We start from the raw sequence: 13,042 nt of genomic DNA, 5'->3' as shown, positions 1-13,042 counted from the left end.
TTTTTTTTTTTTTTTTTGTACCAGGGATCAAACTCAGGACTTTGTACTTTCCAGGCAGGCATGGATGTTTAACTTTTTCAGAAAGTGCCAAACTGGAAAGAAAGAAAAAACAAAACAAAAAAAAAAGAAAAAAGAAAGCCTTAAATTGTTCTCTACAGTGAATACATCAATTTGTATTCTCACTAGCAATGCGTGAGGACTTCAGTCTCTCCACAGCCTTGCCAAAACTTATTGCTGCTGTTTTTCTTTTTAAAAAAATAATAATCATCCTGACTGGTGAGAACTAATTTCTCACTGTGGTTTTGTTTTGCATTTCTCTAATGAGTAATATTATTGAGGATCTTTTCATGTGGTTACTGGACAGTTGTATATATTTTCTTTGGAGAAAGGCCTATTCAAGTCCTTTGCCCCATTTTTAATATGGTTTTTTTCAACTCAATATGACTCTATTAGGAAATAGTGTTTTAAAATTTTGAAATTAGCACATTTCTCAGTGCATGATGTTTATATTCCTCATGGAATTGGCACATGCACATAACACATTTCTTGTGCATAACATGTTTTTCCTCTCCTTTCCCTCCCTCCATCTGTTGGTCCCCTTACCACTTGAGAAAGATCTATCTCCCTATTCCTATTATCCATCTTTTATTTTGCTCTTTATTTATACCATGGGTTTCTTGTACATGGGTTTCATATCAACCATGTGATATTTAAGCTTTTGTGTCTGATTTATTTCACTTAACATTATGGTTTTGTTGTTGTTATAGGAATTTTTTTATATTCTGAATATTGATCCCTTACAAATATATGATTTGAAAATATTTTCTGGGGCTGGGGATTTCACTCAGTGGTTCTGCTGCCTGCCTCACAAGCACAAGTACCCTAGTTCGATCCCCGGTACCAAAAAAAAAAAAAGAAAAGAAAACATGGTCTGTAAATTGTATTTTCACTCTCTTGATAATGACTTTTGATGCTTTAAAGTTTTAATTTTGATGAAATTCAACTTATCTGTTTTTTTCTTTGGCTGTCTAAACTTTTGCCATCAGAGTCTGAAAATCATTGTTGAATCTAATGTCATGAAAGTTTTCCACTGTGTTTTCTTCTAAGAGTTTTATACTTTTAAACTCTTAAGTTTTAAGTCTTTGATCTATTGTGAGTTAATGTTTGTTTGTGGCATGAGATATGGGTACATATTCATTCTTTTGTGTAAGAGAATATCACATTTTTCCAGTACCGTTTGTTGAAAAAGATTGTCTTCCCTCCACTGAATAGTCTTGACAACTTGTGGAAGATCGATTTACCTACCATGCATGTGAAGGTTTCTATCTGGGTTCTCTACTCTATGGTTTTTATGTCTGCTCTCTTCCCTTTTAAGAAGGGATATAGTTTCTTTCAATCATTTTCTCATACTCACATCTACTCCCCAAAAGGAAGGAGAATGAAGAAGGAAGGCCTTACTAACACAAAAGGATTTTATATTATGGTGAGCTGTATTTGAATGCTATAGTGTACGTTTTAGTGGCCAGGGGTTTGGCTCAGTGGCTCCACCGCCTGCCTCACAAGCGCAAGGACCCAAATTTCATCACCAGTACCCCCGCCCCCGCAATACTGAAGAATACATTTTGGAGGTGCTTAATCGTCTGATTAGCATTTAAAATGTCAGGGCTGGGCAAGCATTGGAAAATCTATTCTGTACTCACCCCCTTACTATCTTAGGCACAAGCATTTTCCGCACTTGTTTTCTATGTCACTAAACTTGGGGGTCATGTTTTTCTTGAAATCCTATAGTATTGAAATGAGATTCAATTTGTGTGTGTTCAGCCTTTTACTTGAAGAATTGCAGTTAATTAGCATTTATTGAACACAGTTTATAGGAGACACGTTTATATACAATTCTTGGTGACTTATAGTCTACTTGGGTAGGGTCTATATGCCAAAGAATGGCTTAGTAATTATTTGGACATGGAGAGATGAAAATTTAAAAATTAAATTGGGCTGGGCGTGGTGGCGCACTCCAGTAATCCCAACACTTGGGAGGCTGAGGCAGGAGGATCGCTGTGAGTTAGAGACCAGCCTGGGCTACATAGTGAGTTCCAGGTCAGTCTCAAGTACATAGTGAGACCCTGTCTCAAAAAACAAAAAAAATATATATTGGGGTGCAAATTCCTCAAAGGTGAGATATGTCAGGATTTTTAAAGAAGAGTAAATTAGGATTCAGGGGTGAAGGTGAAGAATACTGGGAACTAATGCACTGGTGGGTAGGTGTGGTGGGACTAAATTATAGGGGATTTTTAAATGACAAAATAAAAGAATGTGTCCTTGATTTAGCAGACTGTAGTAGACCCTTAAAATTTCTCAAATAGCCAAGTGAAGTGGTGCACACCTGTAATTGCAGCATTGTGAGAAGCTGAGGCAGAAAGATCACAAGTTCAAATCCCATCTGGGCAGTGTAACAAGACTGGGTCTCAAAATAAAAATGAAAGGGTTGGGGATGTAGTGTCAGTACTGAAATAAAGGTTCTCATATGACATAATTAATTTTTTTAAATGAAGGAATGGGCCACTCTTTGGGTAGTTTGTTTGGGAGGGAATGCAAGACAGATTAAAAAAACAGGAATCACTTCAGTGCTCTTCGGACTTCCCTGGAAACAAATATAGTACATCTTCGCCCTGTGCTCAGTGCTAGACTGAGGTGTATCTTCCAGTCTTTTGACTGGAATTTACTGTCATACAGTGCACTGAATCTAAGATCCCATGAGATTTTGTCCAAGTCCAATGCCGCCCACTAACCTTTTGTGCTAATGGCATAAAATTTCCATGCTTAGTTCTGGTTTGAGTTGGCACTGTCCCCGGCTTTCCAAGCTTCCAAGTTACATACGGGGCTATAATTTTAGTTCCCTCATTCTTACAAAAGGTCAGGTTTTCTAAAGCTCTTCGTGGATCAGCTAGAATTTGTCTGTGTTGGTGAAGGTGCATGAAAACTGGAGGACACTGCAGCTGAAATTTAGGGCATTCTCTCCTCTCAATCCCACCCTGACTCCATTCCCCTACAACTGAGCCTCACGAGGATCCAGCACTCTGTCTTCATTCAGTCTTTGCCGCAACAGCTGAAAATTATCTGTGACTCATCAAGTGATTTAAACTGCCCAGTCCCAGACAGGAATATGGGGCTTTCTTTGCCAATGACACTTTAGGGTCACTGGAAAGCAAGAGCAAGCAGGAAGTCTCCTGCAGGCTGGAATCGGGAGAGCTGCACAGACGTCGTGCACATTCCAGAGAGGAGAATGGCGTGGGCAGGGCCCCCAGGCTGATACCTCAGGGGTGGGAGGCGGCTGTCTTTACCCCCGCTTCCCCGCTGAACACTACTGGCACTGGAATCTTGTCAGAAGGCTATTGTGTTTGGTTTTCAGTAAGGAAAACAAAAGAGATTGTTTTCTCGTCTGCTTTTGCTGAAAGGAACCTCTGATTCTACTTACTGGTTGTACCTTAGACACCCCGGGGCTGTTTGGGACTTTAAGCCTCAATACACAGAACTCTAGTTTTGCTGATTCCTTTTCCATATCCTGATCCTGAGTTGTCTTCATCCTCCTGCAATCTCCCAAAGTCCCTTAGATCTATGATTAATCATGCAGCCTGCTAATATTCTGCCCACAAATTGCTGTTTTAGCTGACCTGCTCCAAGACTTAGGAAGCCACTTCCTCTGAAGTGTCTTTACCAAATGTCTTGGGCTTCCTCACAATCTGGTTATCATCTCATCTGCATGCTTTTCTAGAAATAATTTTTAATAAAAATATCTCTTAATTTTCAAGGCCATGCCATCAACCCAGTCTTCCACAGAGCATGCACAAGTACGGAATTTTGCTCTGTGCAGACCTAATTCTAGCCTCCCAGGAGTTTCACGTAGTTGCCTGGAAACCTTCTGAGCTTTTTTTGGTGACTTGTTTTGCAGTGCTGGGGATAGAACCCCAGGCTTGGTGAATTGTAGGTAAGCAAGCATTTCTCCATGGAGCTACAGCCCAGTCTTTTGCTTTATTTTTGGGTTTTGTTTATTTGTTTAGATTTATTTTTAACCTTCTTCCCCCATAATTGACACTGGAATGATGCTCAACAGGGGATTGTGAATCAGAGTAATTAAAACAACAACAACAACAAAAAAAACAACACACACACACACACACACACACACACACACAAAGCACAAAGACCATCTGGGTTTCCCATTTCTGGTCCCAGAGAACAGGAAGTAGAGGCAACCCTAAGGCAAGTAACTTCACAGATGCCAGCGCATGTTCGGAACATTCCTGAAGGGTCATCAGAGACTGTCTAGCCAAGGGATCGGGGGCAGTCTTCCTTTCTGGTTTTCTTTCTTAACTGTAGTCCAGAGTGCATCCTGTTCTGCTACAAACTTACCCATTGCCATCTCCAAATTGCTAGGTTGAATATGGGAGTCCAGTCATTGCCTGGCATTGAGTTAGAAATAGAAAATGAGCTGGCAGCTCCCACTGTGACAGGGTTTTTGCTGAGTCCCTCCCCTACCCATGCCCTTCTGCTTTTGAGCTGGCTCCTTCCGCCCTTCTGGAACCCTTAGCTTAACTACTACCTCAGTCAACCTGGGAGGCATTTGTAAATGTTTTCAAATGTGCCCTGGGTCCTTGCACATGTTTAAGAAGTCCCTTGTTCTCTTCCAGAACACTGGGTAAAGCACTGACCTCTTCCTCCACCACCACCAACCTAGGTAGGTGGAGAAAGCCCCCAGCCTTCCTAGAGGGGAGAAGCCTGGGCCCTAGCCTCTCCTGGGACACTGCAGCCAGCACACCCCAGCCCGGGGAAGGAGCTGGCTGCCTGCACTGTTCAGGCTATATTTAGAAGCAGTGGCCCTCTGTGGCTATAATTATGCCTGAAGAGTCACTTTCTTTCAAAAACTATTTTCAGGTGTTTACCACTTTCTTTAAAATGGTTTTTTAAAAAAGAGAAAAAGTAAAACAAAAAAATTGCCTAACCCTAGAACAGGAGCCTGGGAGTGGCTGGGTAAAATTCCATTCTGCTATCTTGGTGTTACCTGAGGACAGGAACCAAGGGGGACATTTAGGGACAGCAGAGACTGAAGAGTCTGTTTTCATTACCTAGATAGTCAGTCAAGTCATTAGTGTGTTAATTGTGTGGAGGGATCTGGGAGGCAGGATTCCTGGGTGGCATTTCTGCTGTCCACTCCCAGACACATCCAGGAAACAGCACAGTGGCCACTGGCTGAATGCCTCATTTCAAGTCCTGGTGACAAGAACTGTGACAGACTTACTACCTGGGCAAGTCCCTCAACCTTAAGGCCTGGGTCTTCCCTTATATAAAATTCAAAGGATTGCTGTGAGGATGGAATGAGGCAAATGCAAACGGTATGGGATAGGGATCAGCACTGATGCAATCAGGAAACTCTCCTCTGTTCGGCCATTATTCTGCACCAGGGGTGGGAAGTGTGAGCCGATGTGTGCCAGACACTCACAGAAAGTGAAGCTGTGAGGTAACAGAGGGAAGCTGAGACCTGGCTCCTGGCCTGCAGGAGAGGAGACAGGACCCCTCAGGGAGAGGCGCAGAGAGTAAGGAAGAGGGGGAAGGAATCTTCACCTCATTATCCTTCCTGACAGATGTCAGGACGTGGGCTTATCTGGGCTGGTGACCTGGGCCCTTCTCCCTCTGAGCTTGTCATGCTCAGCCTGTGGGTCAGAGAGAGCTGTGGAAGGACCACCCAGGCCTCCAACACATAAAGCCTGCTGCCTGTCCAGTCTTCCCCCTCACTCTCAGGCCTGCCACCAGGGGAGCTGGGGGGGCACAAAGGATTTGGCCCTACAGCCTGGGACTTTAGCAAGGGTCTTGAGTAGCTGATGGGCCCCTGTTTTTAGGCCCTAGATCTGCCCCCAGGGACTCACCCCATCCTCCTGGCCCACACTCAGAGACAAGCTCTGGGCACACTGGTGTCACCATTAGTGCACATGTGCCACAGCCATGACCATCCGGTCTGTCTCAAGCCCCCAACTCATTGTGGGCTTTTACTCACCCTTGCTTTACTGTCTGTCCAATTTCTCTCCAAGTCTGTCACTGTCCACTTCAGTCTCTTTTCCCCCATGAGCCCTTTTCTGACAAAGCGGCTCACACTTGTCTCACCACTCCATGTGTCCTTCTCTAGTCCGTTCATTTGGAGATTAGAAATGTACTTAATTATAGTCTCAAAAGTATGTGAGCACCCGTTTGATCACAAGGCACTGGGGGGTGGAGGGGGGATACCTATAGAACTAAGGACAAGGCCAGGGGTACGACTCAGTGGCACTGAGCCAGCCTGGCAAGTGCAAGGTCCTGAGTTCAATCCTTGGTACTGCAAATAAATAAATAAATAAAAATAAGCAAAGGACAGGATCTTCTGCTAAGAAGCTTAACGTGTGGAAAAAAAATTCTAAAGGAGGGTCTAGAAAATTCCCTCTTGCCATATGTTGCTTTTCAGAATGAATACTATTATTTAACTCCGTAATAATAATAAATAGCTACTAGATGTTTGTATGTGCCAGTAGTGTATTAAATACTTTATACAAACTATTTTGTTAATAGAACTCTTGTATGATAAATACTATTCTTCCCTTTAGAAATAATGAAACTAAAGTGTAGGAAGGTTAAGCAGTTACCTACTGTTGGCCATCAAGGAAGCCAGTATTTGGACCAGACAGCTCCGCTGCTCTATTTATACCCTAACCACAGTGTCCTGTTTCTCCTGGGTTTCATCTTTTCTGCTCAGCCAGAATGCAACTCTTGGAAGGCAGACACCTTGTCTCATCCTTTCTAGAGGGTGTTGAATGCAGAGTGGTGAATTTTCACAGGTGTACTATATGAGATTCACTTTGTTGGCTTAGGAACTATTCTCCTGGAACAGAACTCTTTGTAAGTCAGGGACTTACTGTATTACTTTTATAAGTAGGAGACTTTGCAGGCAAAGGATAGTCAATGTTCAGGGGATCCCTTGATAAGCAGGCCCTGCAGCAGAAAGAAGATTTTTAGCTATCCAAGTTTTTAAGCTATGGACAAAGAATTAGGAAATGAGAGGATAAAGATGTAGTACAGTAGAGGACATGTTTAGAGTATGCAAGGCTCCACCCCAGCACCAAACAGAAAAAAAAAAAAAAAAAAAAACCAGGGAAAGATCCTGGGAGTTCAGAGCCCAAATATTACTGCACTGGGCACTAACTCTTAGCTCATACTTGCTAACCCAGCTCTTGCTCCTGGCCCAGCCCAAGGTTACCACAAAGGCAGCCAGGTAGACAAGTATCAGGAGGGCTTTGTACTAATGCTTCTGTGAGGTGGTCATAAACCCATTAGGAAGAGGCCCAGAGGCCTTCATTACTTCAGATCAATGCCTACCGGAACTGGCGAGTCCAAAACATTGCCCAGAACTTCAACTTTATATCCTACCTTGAGGATAGAGTCATCCCATCCCTCAGTGTTTCCCATTGTATCTGTCAAGTTACAGTGATTGTACTTCTGAGATCAAGGAGACACGGAACAAGAAAATAACAGTGCTCACTCAAAGGGAGAGATGCTTCTAAATTCAATGAAAATCTTACAGCCTAATCACTCACCTGGCATGTTATCCATTTCTCTTATATTTGTTGGTTGCCTGCTTGGTAGAAAAAGCTATGTAAACACTGAGAAAGAGACAAAAAGCAAACAATTTCTGCCCTCCAGCAACTTACAAAGGAGGTGATTCTAGTTTTTTTTTGTTTTTTCTGCATTGCTGTGGATGAGCCAAGGGCCTCGCATATGTACCCTCTGGCCCTGAGCTATGCTCCAGTTCCTGGTTTAGTTCTCTACACACATATCTACAACACATATCATGGAATAACCATTGCATATCTACTGTTTATTAAATGCTTACCTGTTGCCCCTGATAAGTGTTTTTAATTGACTTTCTATTATTTATTCTGTACAGCAAATCTGAACATAACTATCCTATTTTACATACTTCAGCTCAGCTCTGAGATGTTAGCATACAGCTGAGATGTAATTCAAGCCTCAGTGTGTATGACCTCAATGTGCTCCTCACAGCCATGCTGTCCTGCTCCCCACCGGAAGTCCAGACAGGAGGACCACGGAGAGCAGAGGTCATGGTCACTGTTAGCTTCGCTGAGCAGAAGTAGCCTGCAGGAAAAGGTTGCTGTAGAAGTCACCTCTCTTAATGTCATGCCCTACTTCTGCAGTCAACCTTTTTACTCTTCCTCCACAGAACGACCAAATTAGTATAAGATCCATCATGAACTCCTCTGCTCAAAAACCTTCAGTGATCCTCCTGATAGTCCCAAACAACTTTTTTTGTGTTGCTCTGGGAATTAAACCCTATCACTGTTCTACATCCCCAGCCACCCTCATTTTATATTTTATTTTGATACAAAGTCTCACTAAATTTACCCAGGCTGGCCTTGAACTTGCAATCCTCCTGTCTCAGCCTCCCCAAGAGCTGGGACTACAGGCATGTGTCACCACGCCTGTCCCCCAAACTACTCTGAAGCCTGCCATTCAAGCTCATTTGCTGGCCGACCCTGGCTTTCCACCCATCCCTCTATTTCCTTTCCTCTAGGTCCTTTCAAACTAGAACTGTCTGTTGTCTCTCACACACAAGCCCACCTGCTATTCCCAACACTCCTTTTTTTTTGTTTTTTGGTATCAGGGATGGAACTCAGGTCCTTGCACTTGCGAGGCAGGTGGTGGCACCACTGAACTAAATCCCCAGCCCCAAACACTCTTTTTATGCCTCCCTTCTTCCCGTCTCTCTGAGTTGTTTCTCCAACTCTTGTTCATCCTTTCGTTTCTGACTTAAATGTCACTACATGACAGACAATTACTAAGCTAGGGTAAATATCTATTCATATACATATCTATCTACCTATATATTTTTTTAACATTGTGTTGTGTTTGTGTCTTATTTCTTTTACTACTGCAGTCCCCTTGAAAACATAATCAAAATCATTTTCCAAAACCCTAGGATCCTAGAACATCGAAATATTAATTTGTCAGATAAACTGATTTTTAAAATTAAGGAGCTAGGTGTAGCTCAGTGGTAGAGCACTTTTCTAGCATATCCAAAGCCCTGGCTTTGATTCCCAGCACTGTAGGGGAAAAAATTAAATTTTAAATTAAATATTTTTAGAGGGAAATAGATGTGTAGAAGTACTCATATCTTTACACAATCATAAGTTCAGGGTCCTTGAGAGCCAAGACAGAAATGAAAGCAGCAGGGTAAGCTTAGAGAGGATGGTGAGTCACTTGCATAGCACACTGTGGAGGAAAAGGATGGAGGTAGAGGGAGGGCTGCAATAGCAGTGAATTTTATTCTTTGAAGTGTTGCCCAATATCCTGGTATTTGGGAATTTACTTCCCTTGCCTATGCAGCCCAGCAGGCTAGCAGCCCAGACTGTCTGCCATTAGTAATCCTTGGTCTCTCTACACCTAGTCTCGCTCATCCCAAGGTACACACCCCTGCAAGCCAAGTCCAAGGGTGGATGCTCTTGAGCCAGCTCGGCTTAGGCTCAAGCTAGTAAATAACCACTGGCTGGTAGGTCCCACATCTGGATGACAAGAAGAGGGAGGTTTGGTGTGGATAGGAACATACCCTTACTTTGGGACTGGGACGATTTGTCCTAGGAATGCACAGAGAGAGCAGGCTAAGCCAGCTGTGTGGGGGCGGATATGCCCAAGAAAATGAAATGGTGCAGGATCTGAGGTGGAAGGCAGTGGCAGCAGTGGGGAAATGAGAGGAGAGGGAACTGGGAGGTCCTGCTGGAGAGGGGAGCCTCTTCTGCCAGGACCCAAGTGTGCAGGCCCCCCGGTTCCTGGGACAGAAACTTGCAAACATCTCTCTCTCTCTCTCTCTCTCTCTCTCTGTCTCTCTATCTCTATCTGTCTTTCTTCGAGGTCTTAATATGCTGCCAGTTGTTGCCAGGTTGGTCTCAAACTCCTGGGCTCAAGTGATCCGCTTGCCTCAGCTTACTAGAGAACTAGGTCTATAGGCCTGTACCCCTGCATTTGGCTTTGGGGGAAGGCTTTACTCTCAGACAGGCTCTGTCCTTGAGCCCCTATCTTGGTTCTATTCCCCTCCCACCTGCTTCCTGGAGGAGCCGCCCTTGAGGCCAAGTTTACTTTTGCAGCATTCATCTTGGAGCATTCGGTCTGTGCTGTCTTTCGCAATCCAAGACTCCTAGAACAGCAATTTGGGAAATGGGATATGCAGAGGTCCTATGGGATGCTCAGAGCTCCATAGGGTTATCTGTAGAAAACTAAGACAAGCAGCTGGGTGTAGTGGCACACACCTGTAATCCCAGGGTTTTGGGAGGTCGAAACAGGGGGATAGCAAGCTCAAAGCCAGCCCAGGGAAGTTATCAAGACTGTTTCAAAATAAGATAGAAAGAGCTGGGTATGTAGCTCAGTGGTAGAGAACCACTGGATTCAGACCCCAGTACCACCATACCTACTCCCCAAAAAAACCTAAGGCAAGGAAAACTTAAACTTATCGAAAGTAACCCACGCAGATGCAGTTTTCTAACATAAGGGTTACAAATCCCCACAGAGGTCTGTGTGATTTTGAACCTGCGTGTGAAAGTTGCCTGTGTGTGCGTATGTATATACGGCTACCCTTGGGGGCATAGGATAGACAACGTACATTTCAAATACTCAGTGTAATCTCACTGACAGGGAGGTTTGGAAGGCAATGACTGTCTTCCCAGTCAACACTTCGCTTCCCTGCTAAAGTTGAATTTAATGTAGCAATTACAAAGTTCATGTGATTTTTATTTTTAAGTGCAACAAGTGTTCTTTTACCTACGGACCACAGACACACCTTTTGAAAACGATTATCAGCCACTTGCCAGATTCTGAAAGGGTCTGTGACCTCCTGAGAAGTTAATAAAACAAAACAACACATTTTTCTAGAGGACTAGGTGGGAACTGGGTGTCAGGGGAATTTGGAGGACATTCCAACTCCTCCCACTTCCCATGTGCTGCAAACATGTGTAGTGGGAAACAATGACAAATACGGGGAAGTGACGGGTCACTTGCCTAAAAAGACTTTTTTTTTTTTTTTTTTGGAGACAGGATCTCTCTATGTACTCCAGGTTGGCCTTGATCCTTCTACCTCTGCCTCCAGAATGCTGGGATTACAGGCAGTGCCACCATACCCAACAAAAGAGATTTAAACGGATGGAATTCTGAGGATTTCTCAGGGTTTTCACAGTGTAGGTAACATGAGTCTTTTTCTACCTGTCCTTCCTCTTTCCTTTAGTCTTCACTGCCACTGGGAGCCAACCAGCAGCTGTTGCTTGCCCCACAAAGGGCTGAGGCTGCCGGGCAGAGCCTTGTTCGTTAGGCTAGAATGAGGGGCCCAGCCCGGAAAGGTAGAGCGCATCCTCCCTGTGATCCATGAGAACCACACTTTCAAGTGTCTCTTTAAAACTTTGGGATTTTTGGATTCCTCCGAGTAATTGTAATTGTACTTTGAGTAGCCATAAATGAAAAACCGCATGCTGATAAAAAAGCTATGGTGCATTCCGTAATCCTTCTAGTATGTAATTAGAAATTACAGCAGCATCTCTGTGGATTTGAAAAGTAGCACAGTGTCTGTGTGTGAGATGCATTATTTATTTGCTCTGTAGGCAACACTGGGACATCTGGATTCAGAGGCCCCATCTCCGAATGAGGGCTCCTTCTGCTTCCCACAAAACAGGAATCAACTGAGTGCAAGGAAGCGCTTCGGGAGGTGGGTGGCACCCACTGCAGGGCACAGGTCCCTGTGACTTTTGCAGGATGTCTGTGCAAGTCTGTCCCTCCCCACCCTCCCGTGCCGTCCCCTCACTAAGAAATATCCAAAGTGTGCGGGAGGGAAAAACAGACTCACTAGGTCCTGTCCGGGTAACAGTCTGAGTAGAGAGCTAACCACGTGACACACCAGGCCCCGGCAACAAAGTGGGTGACGAAGTGATGCCATAGCTGCCATGGGCCGAGACAGCCGAGGGTGCAAAGCTGTGTGGCCGGCCCTGACGCCCTGAGCTCTTCCCACAGCCCGAGAGTTAAGGGCTGTTGTCTTCCCTTCACAGAGGCAGAAACTGGAGCTTAGTGAGGTTAATGGCGGTGTCTTGTGGTCACTAAAGGCTCCAGAGAGAGGCTCCAAAGCCAGGCCGAAATCCAGACCCTGAGGAGGTAACCACTGTGTGATACGGACCTGTGCCAGGCTCCCCAGGCTCGGGGTTCTTGGGTCTTCTTTAGAACTAATGCTTATTCGCTGCTCCTTTAGCCAAAGAATCATCTGAACCCAGCCACACAATTTCCCAGAAATGTGTAAGCCTTATTCTCCCAGGAGACTCTAGCTGCTGCAAAATACATCTTTGCCACATCTCCTAGGGTCTAGGACTCCACAGGAAAAACTCGAAAGTTTGAGAGCAGAGAATGCTTAAACACCTGCCTGTAGCCCACAGCCTTTGTACAAGGAGAATGGAAAGTGTTCCTCTGCTCACCCTCCCAGTCCACACTCTGGCCCTTCACCATTGCAGAGCCTCCCCTCCCCACCTCACCCGCTGAATCCAGAGTGGGCCGGTGTGGAAAAGGCCTTCAGAACTGTGTGAGTCAGCACTGACTTTTCTCATTCCTTCCAGGACATTTTCTCTTTGGCCTTTAACAGAGCTTCTGGCTTTGCTCTTTAGATTCATGAGTCTTCCATCCCTAGCAAGCATAGGACACATATTAAACGTATTCTGGATTCCTTACCCTAAGAGCCCAGAGTGGGCTGGACATACCCACAGCTGCTATTAAATAGTCACTGCATTAAATCCAATGGTTCTCAGAACAAAGTCCCTGCTCCTGGACTATTCTTTCAGACTAGTGCTTCCCTCAAAAAATCACCTTGCCCGGCAGGCACATGATCTTTGAAAGTGCTGGGATTTGATTTTTTTGTTTTGGGTTTTGTTTTGTTTTGTTTTGTTTTTGTTTGTTTTTTGTACCGGGGATTGAACTCAGGTCCTTG

The 13,042-nt window shown here is 44.4% G+C and overlaps 1 protein-coding gene across 5 annotated transcripts in view; it reads left to right on the top strand.

Annotated features, from left to right (window-relative positions):
• Nucleotides 1-13,042, top strand: part of Ninj2 (ninjurin 2) — a 101,001-nt gene that overhangs the window by 38,110 nt on the left and 49,849 nt on the right. Inside the window, exon 1 of one of the 5 annotated variants that reach the window (XM_010630347.3) lies at nt 11,765-11,782. The exons of the other annotated variants lie outside the window; for them this stretch is intronic. The gene's annotated coding sequence lies outside the window, so the exon portion shown is untranslated. Of the gene's footprint in view, nt 1-11,764; nt 11,783-13,042 lie in introns of those variants that run through there. 5 annotated transcript variants of the gene reach the window in all.

This window comes from Fukomys damarensis, unplaced genomic scaffold (assembly GCF_012274545.1).
Source record: "Fukomys damarensis isolate Sample0158 unplaced genomic scaffold, DMR_v1.0_HiC HiC_scaffold_5, whole genome shotgun sequence".
Classification (NCBI taxonomy): Eukaryota; Metazoa; Chordata; class Mammalia; order Rodentia; family Bathyergidae; genus Fukomys; species Fukomys damarensis.
The sequence above is the reverse complement of the archived record's forward strand: the minus strand, read 5'-3'. Positions and strand labels throughout refer to the sequence as shown.